This window comes from Culex quinquefasciatus, chromosome 3 (assembly GCF_015732765.1).
Source record: "Culex quinquefasciatus strain JHB chromosome 3, VPISU_Cqui_1.0_pri_paternal, whole genome shotgun sequence".
Taxonomy (NCBI): Eukaryota; Metazoa; Arthropoda; class Insecta; order Diptera; family Culicidae; genus Culex; species Culex quinquefasciatus.
The window spans coordinates 118,591,926-118,617,379 of record NC_051863.1 but is presented as its reverse complement, the minus strand read 5'-3'; the positions used below and the strand labels follow the sequence as shown (position 1 = coordinate 118,617,379).

Sequence of the window (25,454 nt, the reverse complement as noted above, 5' to 3'; positions counted from 1 at the left end):
ATTCCTGGTGACAGCCGTGACGATTGGCCGTTTAATTGCTCGTGCGGGTCAGCAAAACTTCCAATGTCTTTACCGCACTGCACAGTGTCTTAAGTCTGGATACATCCGAATCATGAAGGCAAAGGTCAGTCGTTAAAGTCAGCTTTGCAGAAAGAATATAAAGCTCAGAATCTTTCCTTCACTCTCGCAAAGGAAACTGAGGACATTCTCGAACTCTAAGTACGACCCTTGAAGAAGACCGTATCGTTAAATTTTATAGCAAAAACCCCGCCAGCCGCGTAGAGTTCGCTCGTGCCATAAAAAGCAACGTGCTTGGCCCTGCTCCGGAGCAAACTACCTCAAAAGAGCACTCACCAAGAGAAATGCAAAACAAAGCCAGGCAGCAGCAGTCGTTTTGCGTCGTCGCCGTCGTGAATAACAATTTCGCAAAGTTTGCGGGTCTCGGAAGTGTTCGTACAGGCGTCGCAAGTGCCGACATCGTGAGTGTCAGTCGTCGTGTTGCTCTTTGTTTTGGGTGCTCACAACACCTGGAGAACCTCCAGGTGTACAGCAGCGTTGTCGATCGTTGAGTGATAAAATGGCTAAAGACTGAAAAAATAACTGTTTCTATGAACTTAATTTCATAAAACCAAAACCAAAACCAAAACCAAAACCAAAACCAAAACCAAAACCAAAACCAAAACCAAAACCAAAACCAAAACCAAAACCAAAACCAAAACCAAAACCAAAACCAAAACCAAAACCAAAACCAAAACCAAAACCAAAACCAAAACCAAAACCAAAACCAAAACCAAAACCAAAACCAAAACCCAAAATTAAAAAATATCATATGCCAAACTATTACTAACCAATCGCATTTCACTCACTAGCACGATCACTCACCTAGCTCATTCTCTCTGAGTCACCAGTTCGCACGTCGCGACGCCTTCTACACGCAACTTTGCACACACCAGAGACAGAACACAGAACAGCTCCCCCATAAACCTTTTATTCTGCGTCCAGCACGGCGCCGCTAATCAGTCACTCTCGTGCGCTCGAACTGGCTGGACGTGTTCTGCTGCGAAAAAAAAAACCTTTTTGTTGTTGTTCTTATTCTTCGGTAAATCTTCGTCCGGCTGTTCGTCGTGATCGTGCGTTCCGGTGATATTTGGCGTGAGTGAGTGATTGTGTTTGTGACTGTGTTGGTGCCATTGTTGTCAATCAGTACAGAGTGGATTTATGCTGGCCGGTTGAGTCACCAATAATGTGCGGTATTGAAGTCGCTCCATGACTACAGCTTTGAGGTTCAAGTGGGAAAGGAAAAAAGCCGCAGAAACTGTCGTCAACGTGAACGTTTCCAAAAAATTAGTGAAATTGCAAGTGAAACAAACACTGCTTTATGTAAGAAACGCCCAGTGACACATGTTTAAGAAGTGTGTAAAGTGACAAAACCTCAACATCTGACGAAATCGAACCCTGAAATCGATTGGTGGCATTTCGGCGGTTTTTGAACGGTGCGTTTTAAGCGGCTTAAGTGCGCGACCAATTCTAGCACAGTGTGACAACACCTTAAAAAATATTACCCAAACGTCAACCCCCACCCCCTCGAATCGAGCACTGCCAGCTGAAAGTGTACTTTTTTTTCCTTCTTAAACGTTCTTCTCATTATTTTAATTTGGAATTGCGCGCGCAAAGAATCTCTCGTGGCTTCGGAGAATTAGAACAAATTGTGAGTCGTGGTCGTTGCTATCGTCATCCCTGGAATTGTGTTGAACTGGAATATTTTTTAGCAACGAAAGAGTAGTGGGAAAGTTATTGTAGTCAACCTAACTGGCAGGGTAAGTGTAGTTTATAACTACTAGTTATATGTGTGCAAATAAAAATTCCTCAAGAGGGTAGTTCCATACAGTTGAACTGAAATTGTGATAAGATTTCAATTGATCAACTGATAACATTTTCAACGGCTTTAGAATATTTAAAACAAAATACCTACGTAAAACTTGGTTGAGACCTAATGTCCTTTTCACAAAATTGAAAATCAATTCGATTAATCTTTGGCAATTTGAACAAATGCCACATTTTCCAATCATATTTTTATAACAAAATCTTAAAATATTTTTGAATCAACTCAGGGGAACGCATTTTCAGATTGATTTTAGCTTACTGTACTCTAATTTCTTCCTTGAGTTTTCGGGATAATTTTGAAGGGGGAGACAAAAGCCTTTAAAAATGTTCACAACAGCTTTACCTATTTTTTTTTACATCTTTTGATTCGTCTAAAAGATTTGAAATCGTGAAAAGTATAAGAAGAAACAAAAACTTCGAAAAATATTTGCAATAGCCTGACTTTATCAAAAAATATGTAAATCTATTGATTTCTTGAATGATAAAAAAGTGTGGAAAGTATAAAATAACGATACATTAATCTTTAAATCTCTATTGCAATAGTTTAAATTCTGATATAAAAAAACTATTGTTTAAAAAAAACAGATCGCCTGCTAAATTTTCAAAAACCGCATTATTTATTTTTTGTTTTAAATCCCTTTTTTTCTTCAGTGCTCTGCTCTATTTATGTTTTAGGTTCAGGAGTGCTCAAAACTAGTTTAAATGTGCAACAATAAACAATGAAACAATTTGTGGTTTCATACCTTTTTTTTGAACAATTTAACAGAAATGAGAGACAACTCTAACTACACACAGAAAAAATATTTCCGAATTTTACATCATTACTGATGTAACACTTTTGCACGTCATTAAACATTGAAATTTACATACAATTTGATGTAAATTTGCAACATATTATACGTAAAAACATGAATTTACGTGTGATTCAACCGTTTACGTCGAATCTCAAGTTTACATCAACTGAATTCACATGTGATCTATTTTTCCCCTGTCGTGTAAATTCACATATTTTTTTCTGTGTATACCAGGCAATTAATCGCTTTAGTTGGATCGTAATTGATCATAAATATTATTTAAAAAAAAATCACAAATAATTTATAAGTGACAAGTGAACAATTTTCTTGAAATTTTCCCACCTTTTTTTTATTATTTTTAGTCAACTTCGATTTCTTGTGAAGTTTGGTTTGGTTCTCGGATTTTCTCAACGATGTATTTTTTTAAGTATTTTTTTTAAAAACGAATCCTTTCATAGATTTTTTCAACTTTATTATAATGTGATGATTTAGTTTGCTTTTTAATAACCAATGAATGTCTATGAATTTGTGCTTACATTTAAGTTTAATGATTTTTTAATCAAAAAAGTGTAAAAAACTTCTTTTTCTGCAGTATTTTCTGCAAAGTTGATACAAAGCTAAGTCTGTTATTTAAAAAAAGGAATAGCAGTAATGAAGTAGACATGTTCAGTTTAGTCTATGCTTCTTAAGAATATAATTTTAATATTATACATCTGATTGTTTTCTTGACCACCAGACTTTATTAAAATTTTATGAAAAAAAAAAAATAAGCAGGGTTATTCGATGTCCAAATTTTATGAAAAAGCTTAATATTTTCGATTTGAATTTGATTTTAAAATTATTAATTTTTAAATAAATTGAAGTCTGTTTTCAATTATTTCAATTACTTGTTTTTTTTATAGATTTATTTCTCCATTTAATATCCTGCAGTTTCAAATCTTGGGAATCGTCAAATTTCTGAAAATTTATGTAAAAAAATTTAACTCGCTAAACCCATTTTTACCCGTACTGATAATACCAGTTTTACCGTCTATAAACATATTTTGTTATCAGCGCCGTACCTAGGGGTTGGCGCAGTTGGCGACCGCCAAGGGCGCCAGCCCTTGGGGGGCGCCGAAAACGATGATCGTACAAATTTGTCATGTTATTATAAAATCTTAGAAAGGTATTCAGAACAAAAGGGGCGCCAAAGTAGTACTACAAAATAACTCGATAATCTTGGTCGGAATATTACAAATATTACTTATAACACTTGGGGCACCAAAATCAACTATTTCAATAATTGTACCAGAATTAAATTTAAAATTAAATTCTCTCAATTCATTTATCAAAGGGGGCACTCAAGTGGCAAAAATTTCAGGGTTTTATAACAATTCTTTGAAATAGCTAGAGATTTTATATTTCAACTACAGTATATAAAATTCAATTTAAATTTCACCATTTTTTCCAGCATCAGGAACCATCAAGCTTTTTTATGTTTTGAAGTATTTTTTTATATATAATCAGCTATTTAATTGAAATTTACACATTTCTATTGAAAATCTTAAATAAAAAGAATAAGATATTTCAAGTTTAAAGAAATAGTAGTTTATGCAACAAGTTGCAAAAAGAGGATTTTTTCAGCACGAGTTGTACATTTATCCAACGAGGTTCACCGAGTTGGATAAATACGAAGAGTGCTGAAAAAATCAAGTTTTGCAACGAGTTCCATACAACATTTTTTGCAATTCCAAAAAACACACTTTGAGTGAAATTTTATGTCAAATTTTCATGTATTTTGTCAATAAATCGTTTAAATCAAAAAAATGTTGAAAAGTGTTACTTTTCGGAACAAGTGCTGAAAAGTTCAATTTTTCAGCACCCATTTAAGTGCTGAAAAGTAGAACTTTTCAGCATTTATTTTGAAAAGTGTTGCTATTCGATTCTGTTATTTTTGGCATAGAAAAGTAGGCTATTTCGTCGTTCAAGAATGACAGAAAAAGTAAGTAGTTTCACGAAGGAATTGCAAAAATGGCATTTGAGATATTTTTATCGTTTTAAATGCAAACGTTGCGTTGAGATTGACCTACGTTTTCGAAATACTGAAGTGTTTAAATTGAATATTTCTAACACAAAAAATGCTTTGACTTTTGTTAAATTTCTAGCAAAATATTTTTTTTTTCAACATAAAAATGTTGGTTTTTTAAGAGCACATAAATTGCTCTAAATTTATTATATTCTGCTGCTTGTATTCAATTGCTTGTAGCAAGAGTGAAAAAGTAAAATTTTGGTGTCTTCGACAAAGTTGCATAGATTGGCATGCCCACCAACTTTTTAGTCGTAAAAGTAAAATATTATACAATTTCTTGTATAATTTTGATTTGCAGAAACACCATTAGATTTAAAACCAAAGCAAAATTCCAACTCCAAAAACAGCAATATTTTTTGTGAAAACACAAAGTTCCACTTAATTTTGCTTCTACGGTCAATAATTTGAAGAATGTTAGTAACATTTTCCTTGAAAATTTTTGTTTTGTTATGTTTTAATGGAATGGATAAAGTTGCTTATCTTTCACATACATTTTTTTTATTTCATGGATTCCATGTGTTGGGCTATCCAGTGTAATTTCGCCTAAATTTTCACATTTACACAAACGGTTCTAAAAGCTTTGCTTGTAGAGATTGACTATTCTCGAGATTTTCAATTTCCCGGGAATCGAGAGTTGAATTTGGAAATTTCCCGGGAATTCCCGGGACCTGGTAGTGTTTATAACTATGCCAATAGTGCCAGTAATGTATAATGAAAAGTTATAAATGTGTTTCTTTTCAATGAATTCAGTTACGATTTATTCATGCATATTTAATGAAACGTTAATTAGTAGCCTCATTATTTTTGGGAACTATGATCTACTTCTTGATTTTTTTCTGAATCTGCAATACAACTTTTTATTGCAAAGTGCTCATCACTGTGCGGAATCCTCAGGAGACTGTCTAGAAGCGTCCCACACCATGTGCTCCTGAAAATCTACTTAGCATACATTCACAGCCGTTACCGATACGCCATTGCAGTTTGGGGCTCGTGTCCCAAAGTCTACTTAAAAGAACTTCAAGTGCAACAAAACCGCTGTATTAAGGCTGTCTACAAGCTACCCTTTCTACATCCAACACGTGAACTCTATTCAATGCCACAGCACAAAATCCTGCCAATGTATGGCCTCTACACACAGTCAGTCGCAGTAATTATGTACCGGATCTTAAACAACGTCAACATTCATCACAATTGGGAGTTTGAAGCTGCTATCCACGACCACTACACCCGAGGATCAACTGATTTAAGGAGGACAGGATTTCGTACTGAACTAGGAAGAAGAAGATTCAAAATCCGAGGACCAACCCTATACAACGAACTCCCGGAAAACATGAAAGAAGCACTCACAGTCAATGAATTCAAAAGAAAATTAACAATTTATACACGTGAAAATTTAAACAACTTTATTGTACGTTAGATCTAAGCGATGAATTGAATTAAAATAATAAAGTGTTACCAGCTACACACCACAACACACAACACAACACGACACAAGAAAACACAACACCCATAACATAACATAAAAACCCTTTAAAAGAACTAATGTTCACTAGGGGAATTATGGAATGCATTATGAATTGAAATGAAATAAAGATTATAGATTATTAAAAAAAAAAAAAAAAAAAAAACTTGTTGTATGAACTTGTTATTAGATTTTTGTGAAATAACAAAATAGCTAATATATAATTTCCCAGTATCGGGATTTTTACAATATAATAAATAGCGACTCAAAACAACAATTTTAATATTTTTTTTTCTTTTTTAAAACTGTAAATATGCTTTGAAGAAATAGTGATCTGGAAAACCCGAATGTTCACATTTGGCGGACTTTACAAAGATTTCCAGAGTTTTTTTTTCTAAGATATAATCTAATATTGAGGTTTAAGCGAAACACAAAATTACTCCATGACATCAAAAAAGGAAATTACCTTGATACAGCGAAATTAAAATAATAAGAATAAAAAAATGGATTATAAGAATTGCTATGCTTGAAAGAGGATATGAAAATTATACTCTTAGAAAAAATAAACAAAAATATAAAAAAAATAGAATTTCTTCTTGTGGCTAACTGCTAACTGCTAACTGCTATGGGGTCCACATTATTTTAAGTTTTCTCAATTAAAGTTATTGGAATTTTTAATAAGTTAAAATTTACACTTTCTGAATTAGAAGATAAGAGAAGCATTGGTTCATTCGAACTTGAACATCTTACATTGAACACCCAATGTTCTGAACAATTTCTAATTTTTATATTTTTTTTATTTGTTTATATAATTTTGCTTCGACCAAATTTCCCGGGAATCGAGAGGTCCAAAAATGGTCGATTTCCCGGGAATTCCCGCTCGTCTATTTGAGTGTAATGGTTTTTATAAAAAAATTTAAGAAACTTTAGATGTCGAAAAATAAACACAAAAAATTTCAATGTGTTGAAAAGGTAAAATCTAATTGCCTTTGTTTGAAGCTATGAATTTTCAGAAATATTGTTTTCAAAAATAAATTGAAAAAAAAAATAGTTTCAAAAGGAATCCATCCAAAAACAAGTTTGAAAAGGAGTCCATTTTCTAATCAGTTAAACTATTTTTTCAGGAATGCAGGAAAATGCTGATACAATGAAATTTAAGCTAGGTCAGATCAAATTCTGTTTAAAACGATAAAACAACACTCTGCTATTTTCAGTCAATATTAATCCTAAAGCACCTTTTCGCTACAACCTATCTATATTGGAAAGATATAAATCGATTGAAATGGTTTAAAAGTAAACATTAATTTGAATATTCTTCAAAGAATTAAATTGTGGTTGGATTTTTTTAGCTGTTTTATTTATTCAATCAATTAACATTATATTATTAAAACTCTTTGAAGCAATCACTGAAAATTTAAGAAAACATATCAAAATGATGAAAAATTTGGAGGGGCGCCAAATTGAAGCTTCGCCAAGGGCGCCGTGGACCCTCGGTACGGCTCTGTTTGTTATTTACTTTGAGTTTTATAAATTTAATTTTTCACGCAAAATTTAAAAATTTAAGGTTTGAAATTAGAAATAATGTGTTATGCACAATTTCGACGTGGTCAGCGGACAAACAGTCAGAGTTAAAATATAATAAAACGTCATCTTTTTCCAAGGATTCATCTTTTTTTCAAATCAACACAATTTTTTTTTATAAATTTAGCTGAGCTAACATTTTAATAATACATTTAAATATTCTACTGTTCCATAAAGATTTGCATATTTTCAAATCGATATGATCATGCTATCTTGTCGCACGCCACTCTTTGACCTTGATTAGGCCGATGCAAATATTTAAATAAGTTTTTGTCCCTCGGCCCCGCCCGAGGTCATGGGGAGGGGGGGGGGGCAAAAAAATAAAAAAATATAAAAATTTAAATAACAAGCCATAGTCTTCACATTTAAATGAAAAAAGTTTTTGAAAATGCATTTTACACTAGTTCAGTTGTTTTGCAATCATTAGTTTTCAAAAAATCTAAGATCTGACAAAAACAAAAATTGTATCGAAAAAAAAAGATTTTGCATCGAAAATTTTCAAAAAATCTTAAGATTTTTTAATAAACCCAAACATGCTTAAAATGATTTTAAACGCATAAGAATGTATTTTAATTTGATTTCAGCTGGTTGCACTTGAATTTTCATTGAAATTTTGAAGTTTATTGTAAAAATATTTTTTTTGCCCCCTGATTTTTCGGGCCAATTTTGAAGGGGTTGTGACAAAAACTTTTAAAAGTATTTGTACCAGCCTTAAACAAAAATTGGAGTTTTATTTTTCTTATTATGATTGCCGAGTATTTTAAACTTTTTTTTGTTTAATTAGATTTTTGTTGGTGAGGGATAAAAAAAGACTTGAACGTGGGAAAAAAGGTTTGCTTATCGAAAAAAAAAATTTAAGAAAGAAAAGAGAGCGCAATGTAAACAATAACTTAAAAAATGTTTGGCTGACCACTCTGAGCATTGTTCCAAAATTTGGTTGAATTTGGTTGCCGGAGTCCCGAGTTGTCTAATCTAATCAATCTAATCAAACCCTAGCACAGCCAAGCCTGGAGAGTGCCTTAGGTTAGATTACGCCTAGCACTCTTCTTGTCATTTGTTAACATTTGTAGTGCGCCATTGCATCGGAATGCATTGAAACATCACATGCCTTAGAGCGGCCAGACCTACTGCGTAAAGACGTATCGCAGAGATGATTCATAATTGGGTTGAGTTTGAGCACTGAGTGTTCGAACAACAACACAATTCTGAATCGACAGGGGAGGAAGAAGCGTGGGGACACACCACCACACGCTCCGAGATTTGGTTGTATTCGTTGGGAGCACCATGCTAAGAAGGTTTGGTACTCCGGGACCCTCTGGGATGGGACATTGTATTTCCACGAATGCCCTGGACACTATTCGCCGTGGTTATAGCGCCACAACACGCTCTGGTTGCTGGTGTCCCGAGTTGTGATTAAAAAAGTATACAGCAGTTGGACGTGTACGTGTGTCAAAACGTCTTCTGACTAAGTTCCCTTTGGCCAGTTGTCGCATGTGCAACAAGTTGCAGGGCGCGATTGATAACATCGGACGATGTTTCTTCCGGGTTTTGTTTGAATATCTGAGGATTGAAATCATATTTTTGGGAATCTGTGAAGATTAAAAAGTGAGGCTGCATAAAATGGCGCCCTTACCTCAATTTGGCCTAAAATGGTCGTGCGACAAGATATCTCGATCACGACGAAATCATAAACGCTTTTGTAGCGTAATGAATTTGGAACACACACTTTTTGAAGCTTTTAAAAATTGATTAACTCAGATTTAGGAGACATTTTTAAACCTATTGTGATCACTGTTCCAATTGCGCTGGAATGTCGCGCAGGTAACAAGCAATCCCAACATTGCAGAAGAAACACTCACGACTGCTCCGCGTAACGGGGTTGAGACACTATCACCCGAGAGGGTTCTGGGCAAACAGATAAGAAAACTCGCGACTGGCCCCATTATCAGAGGGGGGTTGAACCTTCTCCGGGCTGTCTTATTCAGTTCAGATAATGGTACGCGCGAGTCTTTTGCAACCCGCGGGCTGGGTTTGCAAAGTGTCGACACACGGACGCGTTGACTTGATTGTGAGTTGATAAAAACAATGTCGTTGGATTTCAGGTTGGTTGTTTGGAGGAAGGTATTCTTAATTTTATAACCGTCAAAACAATTCAAAAGTTAAATGGTGTAAATATTGTTAATAAAATGCTTCTTGGAGGGTTATTTTCTGTTCTGTTCTCTAAGACGTCAGTGGTCACACTTTCATGGCGTTCATCATTGGCCAGAAACCTTCGACGTGACTCGAATGAAACGTACTCGACGTCGAGGCTCGACGGTTCATTCCGCTGTCGGTTTGTGTTCCAAGGAAGATGAATATTCAGCAGCAGTGGCGATTATTAATCCATTTTTGGATTTTTACGCATTATTCTGGCGAATGCGATGAGGTGGAAAGGAAGGTTGCTGAACTTTTTCATTGTTTCGTGAAATTCGGGAAGAGGTTCAATTATGGTGGTGCTGATTTCATATTTTTTTAAACTTATCGTAGTGAAATATTACACCAAAATGGGAAATTGATAGTTTCATTGCCTATTACCTTGAAATACTATTTTTCCAAATATTTACTCATCATATATTTTATGTGATTTGGCAAGTGTATCAATCACCCTCTCATCATCGGGACTGGCAACACCAGCCAGCAACAGTCAACTGTTCGGAGCTCCTCAAACTTTTCGATTTTTTCGCCGTAATTTACCGTGTTTACCCGCGAGTTTGCTGCTCCAGCATGCCAAGGGCCGGCCGTGGCCGTGGCAGTTCGAGTGCGGCCTCGAAAAACCCGCGAAGTTCATCTACCGGCAGAGTGCAGAAAGGTAAACACACCAACGCCGCATCGACCGCCATCGCGCACGGGAGCGTGCCCGGTGACGTCACCGATCCTTCTTTTTTACACGTGTCATACCGTCCACGTGAGTCCCCAGTACGGACGAGACAATCGACCCGGGCATCCGGAAGCACTTCCGACCAGCAGCAGCAGCAGCAGTCCACCAGCACTACGGCAACAACCACTTCCAACGTTCCCACCAGCAACGAATTTGAGATGCTGAGTGGAGAAGAAAACAACACCGCCAGTGACAGCAGCAGTGCTAGCGACGACGATGACGATGATGAACTTGCGCGCAAGCAAGGAAAGCAGAAAAAGTGTAACTCTCCGAAGGAACGACGTCCACCTCCAATTTTTGTTTTGGATACGTTGGCTGACGATGTTGACGAGTTGCTTGAGGGACTCCAATATTGTCTCAAAATCAGCAAAACTTCTGTGCAAGTGATTACCCACAAGAAGCTGCATTTCGACTTGGTGGTGAAGAAGTTGAAGTTGCGAAACTTCAAATTCTTCACATTTGATCCTGCAGAGAAGGTCCCAGTGAAGATCGTCCTTCAGGGATATCCGGACCGCCCGATCTCCGACCTGGAAGAACACCTGACGGGCGTCAAGGTAAAGCCTCGAGAGATGAAGGTGCTCTCAAAATCGACTACGGTGACAGGTACGTACACCTTGTACCTCCTGTACTTCGATCGCGGGTCCGTCAAAATCCAGGACCTACGGCGGATCAAAGCACTGGACGGCTTCTTTGTTACGTGGCGATTCTATACGAAGAATCCGGACGACGCAGCTCAATGCCACCGCTGTCAGAAATTCGGACACGGTTCCAGAAATTGCAATCTTCCACCCCGGTGCGTAAAGTGCGGTGAGACCCACTTCACCGAAAGGTGCAATCTTCCGCGGAAAGACCAGCTGGGGGAAAACGCCCAGCAGCACAAAGCGCGCGTCAAGTGTGCGAACTGTGGTGGAAATCACACGGCGAATTTCCGTGGCTGTGCCGCGCGGAAAAAGTACATCGAGGAGCAGGACAAGAAGAAGAAAGCGCCAGCGTCCCGCCAACCTCCAAAGACATCGAGCTCGAACGCTGCAGCAGCTGGCGGCGGAGCGGTTCCATCGACCAACCCAGCGTTCCTCCCGGTTGGGGAGGTTCGTACGCTAGAGTAGCCGCTTCTGGGAGCGGTACTTCACCGGGACAAGCAGACGTCACCGGAGATGACCTCTTCACGCTTCCCGAGTTTTTCGCTCTTGCTGGAGAGATGCTCACGCGCTTCCGTGCCTGCCGGAACAAGGCAGAACAATTCCAAGCTCTCAGTGAGCTGATGATGAAGTACATCTACAACGGATAAGCTGCCTTGTGCAGCGAAGTTTTTCGACGTCAATGGACAAAACATACTGTGATTTAGTTTTAAGCTTTTCTATTTCTATCCTTTTCCTTAGTAAATCTAGAAGGTTTTTTTTTAATTTTTCCTTCTCTTGCCAAATCCATTGTTAGAATATCCAATTACATCAAAATGAATTATAGTTCAAATCATAGTTGAAAGGAACTCCAAAACTCTATTAGGTTATAAGAATTACGAAATTGTGAATTGATTATTTACTAATAAAAACTAATTGAAATTGAAATTGAAATCAATCACCCTCTGACGAACAAGAAAGTTCCCACGGTATGTTTTCAAAAGTAAAACTTCTTCACAGTAATCAATACTCTCAACCCCGGTAGCACTCCAAAACCATCACACATGATTAATACCTGCACTAGTTGCAGTAAACAAAACACACACAAAAAAGTACTTCCCCCAGCGATTCTGAGGTTAACTTGCATGACCGTAGCCAATTAACGATGCAAAACTTTGCCAATAATTATAACAACAACCCCCCTCCCCCTTTGCTAGAAAAGAGGGGTTGGCAAGATTCTAACCCAAAGTCCCCCTCCCCCCCTTTAGAATGAGATGCAAAACATATTGAATGAAACGTTAAAGGGTGCCGATTAGTATCGGATGCACTTTGCATTTTGCGGCTCAGTGAGAAGATTTCTCACACACTTTAAGTCGATCGAAAGGGAAGGGGTTTTGTTTACGTTTTTTTAGTTTTGTTCGACGTTCGTGAGAAAACTGTAACAATTGAGGTTTTTCAGCCCTAGTTTCACACTTACAGTACTTCTACTTTTATTACAGTGAGGAAGTGAGTGAAAATATCAGTCACTCTTAGAATTTGTTGAAATTTTATTTCACTTTACTGAGGAAAGGCTATAAAATCACTCGAAAAATGAACTTATCAATTTGACCTCGTAGCCCCCTTCACGTATACATATTGACTCAGAATCATGTTCTGAGCAAATGTCTGTGTGGATGTGTGTAGGTGGGTGGACAAAAAAATTGTCACTCGATTATCTCCGAACTAGATGAACGGATTTTGACCGTATTAGTCTCATTTGATCCGTCTTGGGGTCCCATAGGTCTCTATTTAAAATCAGCAAGTTAAGTTAAGTACTCCAAAAGTTATGCTAAAAAAACGATTTTGGCGAATGTCCGGAAGATTGTAAAAAGGGTGGTTTTTGCAAGAAAACCTATCATGTTATACATTTTCAGAAAGGTATCAAAAAAAACCTTTCCAATGAGCCCAAATTATTGAAGATCTGACAACCCTATCAAAAGTTATTAGCACTTAAGTGTTATTTATACACTTTTTGGAGGACGGATCTCAGATATTTCAATAAAAATGATGTCCAGGTTTATCATACAACCTGTCGTTAGTTAGATAATCGAAAAACCTTTCAAATGAGCCTAAAACATCGAGGATCTGACAACCCTATCAAAAGTTATAAGCACTTAAGTGTTATTTATACACTTTTTGGATCCCGGATCTCGGATATTTCAATAAAAATTATGTCCGGGTCCCTTATGCAACCAGTCGTTAGTTAGATAATTGAAATACCTTTCAAATGAGTTTAAAACATCGAAGATCTGACAACCCTATCAAAAGTTATTAGCACTTAAGTGTTATTTATACACTTTTCGGAGGACGGATCTCAGATATTTCAATAAAAATGATGTCCAGGTTTATCATACAACCTGTCGTTAGTTAGATAATCGAAAAACCTTTCAAATGAGCCTAAAACATCGAGGATCTGACAACCCTATCAAAAGTTATAAGCACTTAAGTGTTATTTATACACTTTTTGGATCCCGGATCTCGGATATTTCAATAAAAATTATGTCCGGGTCCCTTATGCAACCAGTCGTTAGTTAGATAATTGAAATACCTTTCAAATGAGTTTAAAACATCGAAGATCTGACAACCCTATCAAAAGTTATTAGCACTTAAGTGTTATTTATACACTTTCTGGAGGCCGGTTCTCAGATATTTCAATAAAAATGATTTCCGGGTCCATCATGCGACCCATCGTTAGTTATATAATCGAAAGACCTTTCAAATGAGCCTAAAACATCGATGATCTCAGAACCTATCAAAAGTTAATAACAATTATGTGTTATTTATACACTTTTTTGAGGCCGGATTTCAGATATTGTGATAGAAATATTGTCTGAATCTTCCATGCGAACTATCGTTGAATAGGTTTTTTATCAGACCTTGCCGATGAGCCAGAAATATTGAAGGTTTGCAAAATCTATCAAAAGAAATGAGTAATAAAGTTGATTTGTTAAACATGTTGTTATTTTTACTGAATGTATTGACTTTATGAATGTGAGGAAGGCACCAACCACCTAAAGGTGGATTGAGTAACGTTTTGCCTTCCTCACTGAGGTAAGGCTATAATCCTGCTCTAAAAATGAACTTTTTATTAAAAGCTCGAAGACCCACCTTCATATATACATATCGACTCAGAATCGAAAACTGAACAAATGTCTGTGTGTGTGTATGTGTATGTGTGTGTGTATGTATGTATGTGTTCAAAAATCTTGCCAAGTTTTCTCAGCACTGGCTGAACCGATTTTGATCGAACCAGTTGCATTCGACTTGGTTTAGGGTCCCATACATCGCTATTGAATTGTTTGAAGTTTCGATAAGTAGTTCAAAAGTTAAGTATAAAAATGTGTTTTCACATATATCCGGATCTCAATTATATGCATGTAAACGATTTCCGGAACCATCATCCGACCCATCGTTGGTTAGATAATCAAAAGACCTTTCAAACGAGTCCTCAACATCGATGATCTGTCAACCCTGTCTCGAGTTATGAACACTTAAGTGATATTTATGTACTTTTTTGAAGCCGGATCTCACTTAAATGCATGTAGACGATGTCCGGATCCATCATCCAATCCATCGTTGGTTAGGTAATCAAGAGCCCTTTCCAACGAGTCCTCAACATCGAAGATCTGGCAACCCTGTCTCGAGTTATGACCACTTAAGTGATATTTATGTACTTTTTTGAAGCCGGATCTCACTTAAATGCATGTAAACGATGTCCGGATCCATCATCCGACTCATCGTTGGTTAGATAATCGAAAAACCTTTCCAACGAGACCACAACATTGAAGATCTGGCAACCCTGTCTCGAGTTATGACCACTTAAGTGATATTTATGTACTTTTTTGAAGCCGGATCTCACTTAAATGCATGTAAACGATGTCCGGATCCATCATCCGACCTATCGTTGGTTAGGTAATCAAGAGACCTTTCCAACGAGTCCTCAAAATCGAAGATCTGGCAACCCTGTCTCGAGTTATGACCACTTAAGTGATATTTATGTACTTTTTTGAAGCCGGATCTCACTTAAATGCATGTAAACGATGTCCGGATCCATCATCCGACTCATCGTTGGTTAGATAATCGAAAAACCTTTCCAACGAGACCACAACATTGAAGATCTGGCAACCCTGTCTCGAGTTATGACCACTTAAGTGATATTTATGTACTTTTTTGAAGCCGGATCTCACTTAAATGCATGTAAACGATGTCCGGATCCATCATCCGACCTATCGTTGGTTAGGTAATCAAGAGACCTTTCCAACGAGTCCTCAACATCGAAGATCTGGCAACCCTGTCTCGAGTTATGACCACTTAAGTGATATTTATGTACTTTTTTGAAGCCGGATCTCACTTAAATGCATGTAAACGATGTCCGGATCCATCATCCGACTCATCGTTGGTTAGATAATCGAAAGACCTTTACAACGAGTCCACAACATTGAAGATCTGGCAACCCTGTCTCGAGTTATGACCACTTAAGTGATATTTATGTACTTTTTTGAAGCCGGATCTCACTTAAATGCATGTAAACGATGTCCGGATCCATCATCCGACCTATCGTTGGTTAGGTAATCAAGAGACCTTTCCAACGAGTCCTCAACATCGAAGATCTGGCAACCCTGTCTCGAGTTATGACCACTTAAGTGATATTTATGTACTTTTTTGAAACCGGATCTCACTTAAATGTATGTAAACGATGTCCGGAACCATCATCCGACCTATCGTTGGTTAGGTAATCAAGAGACCTTTCCAACGAGTTCACATAATTGAAAATCTGGCAACCCTGTCTCGAGTTATGACCACTTAAGTGATATTTATGTACTTTTTTGAAGCCGGATCTCACTTAAATGTATGTAAACGATGTCCGGGACCATCATCCGACCCATCGTTGATTAGGTAATCAAGAGACCTTTCCAACGAGTCCACATAATTGAAAATCTGGCAACCCTGTCTCAAGTTATGACAACTTAAGTTATATCTGTGTACTTATTTTTCTGGACCTAAAAAAATAGCTGAAATATGTGTCCAAACCACTCATATTACCCGAAAACGAAGTTGACTTTATAGCTGTCGGCCACCATTGCTAGTACCAACCACTAGTGTCTTCCTTTTTATCTACAAGGACTTCGCCGCCCTGGGCTCCTAAGTGTATGAAAGTATGGCACGGAGCGACGGCGCCGAATACCCATATTTACACAAAGAATTTTAGAGCGCCCGCCGCGGGATTCGAACCAGCGACTCATATTACCCATTGTTGGTAAAAAGTGAGGAAGGCATCAACCACATAGGTGGATTAAGTTAGTTTTTGTAATTACTTTACTATACTAAGGTAAGAATTTTAATCACAATTTATTTTTAAAATTCTATACAAGATTTCTAACCATATTTATAACTAGTATAATACTGACAACAGTTGCTTCTAACTATTTTCTTTTGAGCAACCTAAAACCAAGTTCTTCCCCTTTTTAACAACCCCCAAAAGCAAATCCAGGTGTTTTTAAATTCCGTGTGCATTTGTACGAAGTTTGTGTCACTGCGTTTATTTTTTCGATTTGAGGGGAAAATATGGCTTTGACCGGTGCCATGGCTACCGTGCACTACTACTATACTATAGTAGCACTAGTCGAGTCCTTTCTTCTTTGGTTTTATTGACTAGGACGTTGGACAGGGGCGCCAACTCAGACGAAGGGAGTCGTGGTGGAATAGTAGAAATGTTCTCAAGGGCAGACTGGAAAAATACGTTGTTGTGTTACAAGGTATTTTTCGTAAAATTTGCAAGGCGAAGGATTTATATAAGTTTAGATGTCATTGACTGATTCAGAGTTATTTAGAATTTTGACTTTGTAAATGATTTGCTATCATCAAGGTTGAGTGCATATTACTGCAAAAATGCAAACTGCCAAAAGGCGCTACGCAGAATGAATATTAAATCCTTCAAATAACGAACATTTTTCGGCACAATCCATCTTGCTGGATTTGTTTTAAAACAAACCAACTTCCCCGAGGTGTGGCACCCAAAACCCATCAAAACGCCAGCAATAAGGCAATTTCGATTCAATCGTTTTGGCGATGAACCCGATCCAGTTGACCGTCGCGACGGACCCCGCAACGGTTATTTGGCGGACTGGGACAGTCCTAGCATTCGTAATAAGGTGGTTCTGGGCTGGGAATCCCACTGCCGGTGATAAGAACTATGTTAACAAATTTGAAAGTTTGAAGCTAAGGTTTGTCTACATTTGCACGTTGTTGGCGTCAACAAGTTTTGATGAATCACCGGGAAATGTGTGCAAAAAAAATGTGATAAAAGATAATCGTAATAGGTATGTGCAGAGGTAAACAGTAATTTTAAATTTACTCGGGGATGAGTTATTATAAATCACAGGATGGTATAGAACTCTGCTGTGTTAGAATAACAAAGTTGGGTTAAGTTGTGTGATTTAAAAGAAAAATCTAGTTTCATTTTTTCGATTTTAATGAAACCTGAGCTTAGGCGAGGTGCTCAACTCGTTGAATACAGTTCATAAATCGTTCGCCATCACTCAAGAAGCCGTCAAGAAGTTGTTCAAAGAACTCATCAAAACGCATAGTTCATCTCGCAGAAGTCCATAATGCACCAGGGCGCAGTGTCTTCGGCCCCGCCGGAGGTTAAACGTCTCAAATTTGCATTCATAGAATATTTCGCGTGCAAGAAGAGTAACAAAAAGGGAACAACTCCGCAAAAAGATGACAGCGATCAATAAATAATGTTCTTCTTCTGTGAGAACGGTTGGCACTGTCAACTTTGCCGGTTTCAACAAAGAAGAACTTGATGAATGTGTTTGTTCAAGATTGTCAGTACAAAAAGGGACAACCCTGGTGCCGGAATAAATTATTTGTCTTAAAAGAATATCTGCACGTTCATGCGGCGTTGATTAGCATTGACACGGCTAGCATCTCCGAACGTCTCGTATCGAAACCGACAATATTGTTCTTTTTTCGAATTCACGCAGACCCGTTGTCTCGGCGGTGAACGATTACTGACAGCATCAATCTTGTTGCATATCGATTCCGATAGCCAGGCGTCGATCTTCCGCATTGAGCCGATTAAAGTCTCTTCAAGTGTCTTCTAACGCTCCAACACTTAGCGATTCCGGTCGCTTCGCAGAGGCCAAAAGGGAGGCGCAGGTTCGTGGAGTTCATAAATAAGCTGTCGACGTCCGCGCGGATGACCGCCGGACCGTGGCCGGTGACAGATTCTGCTCACGTTCGCCGGTCGTGGTCCGGGCAGGTGTCCGCCGCAGCTTATGGTCAATAAAGCAAAAATAGACTGAAGAACGGCCGCGTTGTCGCATCCTGATTCTATTTTTGAAGCCATGTTTGGGGTAATTGATCATGATTTTGACAGGTTGTGAAATAGAGCCACTCAGGGATTCACATCAATCGAGGATGTTGTTGTCGTCTTTGTTGCAAAAATTGTCGCTCAACTTATCTATATGAAGCAAGCATTATCAACGAGTCTTTTTATGTCATGAATACATGCAAAGTTTCAAATATATGTTCGATTTTTGACCAGATTTATTAGGAATTTATGAGAAAAACATCAAAAACATCAAATTGAAAACTCTACACTCTGCAGCATTACCTTGGCGTTCTCGATTGCGAGATTCCTACCGAAACTAGATGTCCGGAAGGCTTGATTGTTGAAGCACTTCAATTTCAATTTCAATTTCAATTCGGTTTTTTGGTGAATAATCAAGATACAATAAGTTCATTTGAGGTACATAACAGAGTTTTGGAGTTCCTTTCAGCTGTATGTTACATCATAATCCATTTTGGAACAATTCAAAAATCAAATTATTCGCTCTACAGCATTGCCTTGGCGTTCCCGATTACGGGATTCCTACTCGAAACTAGGTGTCCGAAGGCTTGATTGTTGAGGCAATTGCAAACCTCTTTTTACACCTAAGCTTCCATCCACCCCGGGATTCGAACTGACGACCTTTGGATTGTGAGTCCAACTGCCTACCAGCGGCTCCACCGGGACAGGACCCAGGGAGACGACTCCTACACCTGGACTGAGCTATCGACCTAACCTCTAGGTTAGACCGGGGCCAACATTTACTTCCCCATCCGACGGAAGGCGTGATCAGACAAATCTCGTCTCAAAATTTGCCACCGGGACCTTCTGGGATCGAACCCAGGCCGACTGGGTGAGAGGCAATCACGCTTACCCCTACACCACGGTCCCGGCGGAACAATTATTGCTTGTAAATAAAAGTGTTACCAAGAGAATGAAAAAAAATTAAAAAAAAACTTACTGAAATTGCAAGGGAAAGGGGATAGAAATAGAGAAAGCTTAAAACTAGATCACAGTTTTTTATCCTTTATAGATGTGCTTGATCATCAGCTCCCCAAGGGCCAGGAATTGCTCCGCCTTGTTACGGCAGGTACGAAACCGCGTCATCATCTCCCCTGCGAGAGCAAAGAACTCTGGCAGGGTAAAGAGGTCCGGTAACTTCTACTGGGCCGTATTGCCACTGCCGGCAGCGACCACGCTGGCGCACGATCGCCCCCATCCAGGAGAAAACGCTGAGTTGTCCACTGGAACCGTACGATGACCAGCTGCCGGCACGGTTGGTTTTTCCGTGCGCTGCATCCACGGTAGTTGCTGGTATGGTTACCTCCACAGTTGGCGCACTTAATGCGCGCCTTGGTTTGCTCTGCCTTGTCCCCCAAGTCCGCCTTGCACGGCAGTGCACACGCCTCTGAGAGGTGAGATTCACCACACTTCACACAGCGGGGCGGGAGGTTGCAATCCCGCGAGCGGTGGCCGAATTTCTGGCAACGGTGGCATTGTGCTGCGTCCGACGGGTTCTCAAAACCGTCCAACGCCTTAGTTCGCCACAGGTCTTGAATTTTGACGGTGCCGCGGTTGAAATACAACAGGTACAGGGTGTGTGTACCTGTGACTGTTGTCTTCCGCGAGAGGACGTTTATGTCACGCGGTGTTATGCCAGCACCCGACGGGTCCTTCTTGAGGTCGGAGATCGGGCGGTCTTGGTACCCCTGCAAGACGACCTTAACGGTAGTCTTCTGCACGGGGTCGAATGTGTAAAACTTGAAGTTTTGACACTTAAATTTCTCCACAACCAGGTCGAAGTTCTTTTCGTCAAATGTGTGAACTTGCTCTGACGACTTACCGATTTTCAGACAATATCCAAGGCCTTCCAGCAACTCGTCAACATCGTCCGCCAACGTGTCCAAAACAAAAATTGGAGGTGGTCTACGTTCCTTTGGAGGGTTGTTCTTTTTTGACGTCGACACTTTCTTCCGTGCACGACCATCGCCGTCGTCGTCGTCGGTAGTGCTGCTACCGTCAGAGTTGTTATTTTCTTCGTCGTCGCTCAGCATCTGGAACTCGTTCCTGATGGGGATGTTGATGTGCCACTGTTCGTGGCACCGGAAGTACCTGAGCGGGTCCTCACTGGTGATCTCGGAACATATCCGGGAGGTAGATACTTTTTGTCGATTCCATCTGCGCTCACGCTCCCCTGAGCAATGGCGGCCGACACGGCGTTGGTTTGTTTACCTTTTTGCACACGGCTCGTAGACGAACTTCGCGGGTTTTTCAAGGCCGCACTCGAACTGCCACGGCCACGGCTGGCCTTTGGCATTCTGGAGAAGCAAACTCGCGGGTAATCACAATCAACTACGGCGAAAAAAATCGAAAAAACAATGGAGCACTGAGCACTTGACTGCTGCTTGCTCTCATGCGTACACGGAGGTGTTGTTGAAGCACTTGCAAACCTCTATTTACATCTTAGCTTCCATCCACCCCGGGATTCAAACTGACGACCTTTGGATTGTGAGTCCAACTGTCTACCAGCGACTCCACCGAGACTAAGACTAACCCTCTAGGTTAGACCGTGGTCAGACAAATCTCGTCTAGAAAAATGCAACGGGACCGTCTGGGATCGAACCCAAGCCGACTGGGTGCGGGTCAACCACGCTTACAATCTGTAATATATTTTAAATCCGTATAAAAACTGGGTGAAAATCTCGTATTCAACAACATCTTTAAGCCAAGTTATTTAGATTAATTTATTTCATTGTACATTGTTCACAAAGCATCTCTCATCCGTCTACTGATGTGTCACTTGTAAATACCCTTTTGATAAATTAATTCAAATATCAACACCTTAGAATTCTATCGCAACCCTTCTGGGTTTACCCCTCCCCGCAGCCACCATAATCTGGTTGTCAGCTTCAATTTTCTTAATAGCATCCGGACTCCACGCGTCTATTTTAATCAACATAGCTCACATTTGCGTCCGAATCCCACACAAGTGGCTCTTGTTTGCGCTATATTTGCCGGCAAACAATAATTTCCCACACCTCCCTCATCACCCAGTCACATCACCACCAGCTGATAGCCCATTTAGTACCACACCTGAACCACCCCCTCTGGACATCAGCTGGCAGGCAGACGGCCTGGTAGCTCAATCCACGCATCGCTGCGTTCAACCGACCTCCAACTTTTGAGTGCTAATAGTTTATAGTTGGTAATCTAATTTAAAGCCCCCTCCGCCGTCCTCTCGCGACGAGAAACACGATCAGCTCTTTCCTCGGAAGTCACTTCTGAAAAGTTCTTGCTCACGGGAGAGGGGTAGGGGAGGAGGTTGGATTGTTTTCCCACCGTTTGGCATTAGTATGCATGAAGAGTGACTTGGATAACCTGACGGAATACCAAGATCAAGACTCGAAGACGATGAAGAACGTCTCTCAATTGGGAAGGCTTAGCACGTTGCAGTGGAGCTTCGAGCCAGTGTCAACCCATGATGGTTAGATGGACTTGCTGAAAAGGGTTGAGCGCAGACTTCAATTTGGGGAGGATCTGCAAGGAAGTCCAAAGAAGCGACCACTTCCGGCAAGTTGCGAGCAATATTATGGTGTGATGACGTAGATCTTCGGGGATGCATCCAAAAGAAGAGAGTACGCAAAGATCCATATAAAAAAACGTTACTTAATCCACCGGAAGGTGGTTGCTGCCTTCCTCCTAAAAGCCTTGCAACCACACACTACGAAAGCTTTGGCTAACGCTTACTTAGTAAAGACACTATACATCTGAGTGCTGCCATCTAGGTATGATAAATTTAATGAACCATTTGAAAGCACTGCAGTGTTTGTGTGCGTGCACTGAGCGTAAAGTTCCGACAGCTATCCGCCGGAGCTTTCAAATTATGTAAATAATGACCCTTTTAGTATCAACCAAAACAGTTTTTCGAACATATCTTTTAAAGTACTGCACCAAGCCGGATGAAATTTAAAAAGACTTAAAGAACCTGAAGGCAAATCCAAAAACATAGATCCGGACAAAATCGGTCGAGCCAGTTCCGAGAAAAGTGAGTGAGAAAAAAATTCTACGTCCATCCACACGCACAGACATTTGCTCAGAATTTGATTCTGAGTCGATATGTATACGTAAAGGTATATCTGGGAGGCTTATTTAAAAAGTTCAATTTTTGAGTGATTTTATAGCCTTGCCTCAGTGAGGTGAGGAAGGCAAAAATGTGTTTGATTCTGAGACTGCCAAACATCTAAAACAAAGTTAATCGCTTTGAACAGGATTTTAAATAGGTATTTTTTAACTCGTTCAGGTGCGGAACAATCGAATAAACCAAAACCGTCCACAAACCTATTTTTTGTTCGCAAATCAGCGTACAATTTCGCGCTGTTTGTTCCAGTTGCGGGTAACAACAGCCCAGATCGCTGAGTACGTATCTCGCTACGATGTTTGCTCGCAACAGTTACGATTTGTCGTTGAATGTCGCAAAACGATTTCCAATTACCAACAAAAACTCAACTGTATACTGGCATACCGACTAGTTCCGAGCCCTCCGCTGTGCAATGCAATCAACAGTGACCTTCACAAAGCCACCGATAGTTGGGAAAGATTCTGGGTCGAAGTCGCGGGAAACAGACAACCGGGATGATTAGATAGTCACTACGTGGTTTGAGGCATTTTTGGTTGTGCAAGTGTCGTCGGTCGCGGACGTTTTTGGTGAACGATAAGGTGCCAAAAAGTGGACTGATAAGATAGCGGGCTTGAGGACTGGCAAACAATACCAACAAAATATATATTTGGTTGTTTTAAACATAAAATAAACAATTAAAGCTGCAGTTTCGCAAGAAAAACAACAATGTTTGACCTTTGGAAAACCCCGACCTTTAAACACTGCTTCAAATCGGCACCAAAAAACCAAAATTCAAAAAACTTGTTCGATTGCATTACGAGCAGGAAAGTGACTCACGGTCAATTTCTGTCCAGCACGACTGATGACGATTTGCTCAACTCAGGTGTGTGTAGCCAGGCTAATTCTTATCGAATCGCGTTACGCACGCGTTACTATTGACACTGACACTAAGCCAATCCCTCCCCAAACCCAGACACAGTCTCACATGGGGGAAACGATCAGTACTTAGTCACTTTACGGGACGTTTGATCACGTAAGGGGTGGAGCGGAAAATTCCCCCCACATCTAAACACGCTCTTTTACAACAATAATTACCGGAACTTGATCAATTTGGAGAGCAGCACCACCCCATGGGGGGGAGGCGAAACAAACAAGATTTGAACTTTAATGTTTGTTTATACTTGATACAGTAGAGCAATCATAAAACGATTTCGAAAACATCTATTAGTCTAATGCACGTGAACTTGATTGCGAGAGCAGTCCTACATCTGAACTGAATGCAATGTGAATCTGTCAATGAGAGCGATGATTAACGAATTTAGTGTAATTTGAACGTGAATTACACGTATTACATTGGATTACAAATGACAAACAAACTCACGTTTTTACAGCAAATGTGGATCAATGTTGATTGTGTTGCAAAATCACATTAAATTGGGCTTGAAAGCATCTCATAAACCTTGAATCGTTCAAGGTGTAAACTTATCATTTATGTTGGTTTATAACTTTTGAAATGCCCGGTGAATTTATAAAATCATGGATTATTTTCAATCTGCGCCGCCCGTAAATATATCAGGAGGCTTAAAAGTAAATAATAGAGCATTTCCAGCCCAAAACAGGATTTTTTAGGGTGCTTTTTCTCAACCCTCTTTGATTTCAATGAAATTTTGTAGACATGTTTTCCAACGCTTATATAAGCCATTTTTGTGTTCATGGAGCTAGTTACACTCCATCATGACTTTTGAGAAGGGCGTAGGTGTTTTAAATATTTTTGTTTTTCGTAATTTAAATATTGCTGTATCTTGAAGCCGTTGCATCGTATCAAAAAGTGGTCCAAGACAATCTGAAGGAAATTTGACGGGCTTTCCGAAAAAATACACTGAAAGAAAAATACGCTCCACTTTTATGCGTTTTTGATTTTTAAGTTTAAAAGTCAAATTTGAAGGTGAGCCCACGATTTTTTTTCGTTTAATTTTTTTGTGAAAATAGCCTAAGATGTAACAAAACGATTCACGAAAAATGCAGGATGGAGCAACTCACCTTAAAAAAATACAAAAATCATTTACTGAAACTTTTTTTTCAAAAGTTCTCTGAACATCAATTTTTTTTAAACCGAACACGAGAGTCGATTCTCCAGACAATTTTACATAAAAGTCTCCATATTGACCATTGTCTTAAGTCCAATCCTTGTAAAGTTACAGCGATTTTAAAAATAATAACTAACTTAATCCACCTATGTGGTTGGAGCCTTCCTCACTTCTTACCAACAATGGCTGATATGGTGGAATTGTACACAAATTTCATCTATTCTTTAGATCCGGAATAAAAAGTACATAAATGTCACTTAAGATAGGGTTGCCAGATCATCAATATTTTGATCTCGTTGGAAAGGTCTCTTGATAACCTAACCAACGATGGGTCGGATGGTGGATCCGGACAAAGTTTACATACATTTAAGTGAGATTCGGCATCCAAAAAGTACATCAATATCACTTAAGTGTACATATCTCGAGACAGGGTTGCCAGATCTTCAATGTTTTGGACTCGTTGGAAGGGTCTTTTGATAACCTTACCAACGATGGGTTAGATGGTGGATCCGGACAAAGTTTACATACATTTAAGTGAGATTCGGCATCCAA

General features: G+C 39.2%; 1 protein-coding gene across 1 annotated transcript in view; it reads left to right on the top strand.

Annotated features, from left to right (window-relative positions):
* The first annotated feature begins 1,001 nt into the window (after window positions 1-1,001).
* LOC6044171 (matrix metalloproteinase-19) overlaps window positions 1,002-25,454 on the top strand; it is an 80,046-nt gene continuing 55,593 nt past the window's right edge. The window contains 1 exon segment of the mRNA XM_038260008.1: window positions 1,002-1,817. The gene's annotated coding sequence lies outside the window, so the exon portion shown is untranslated.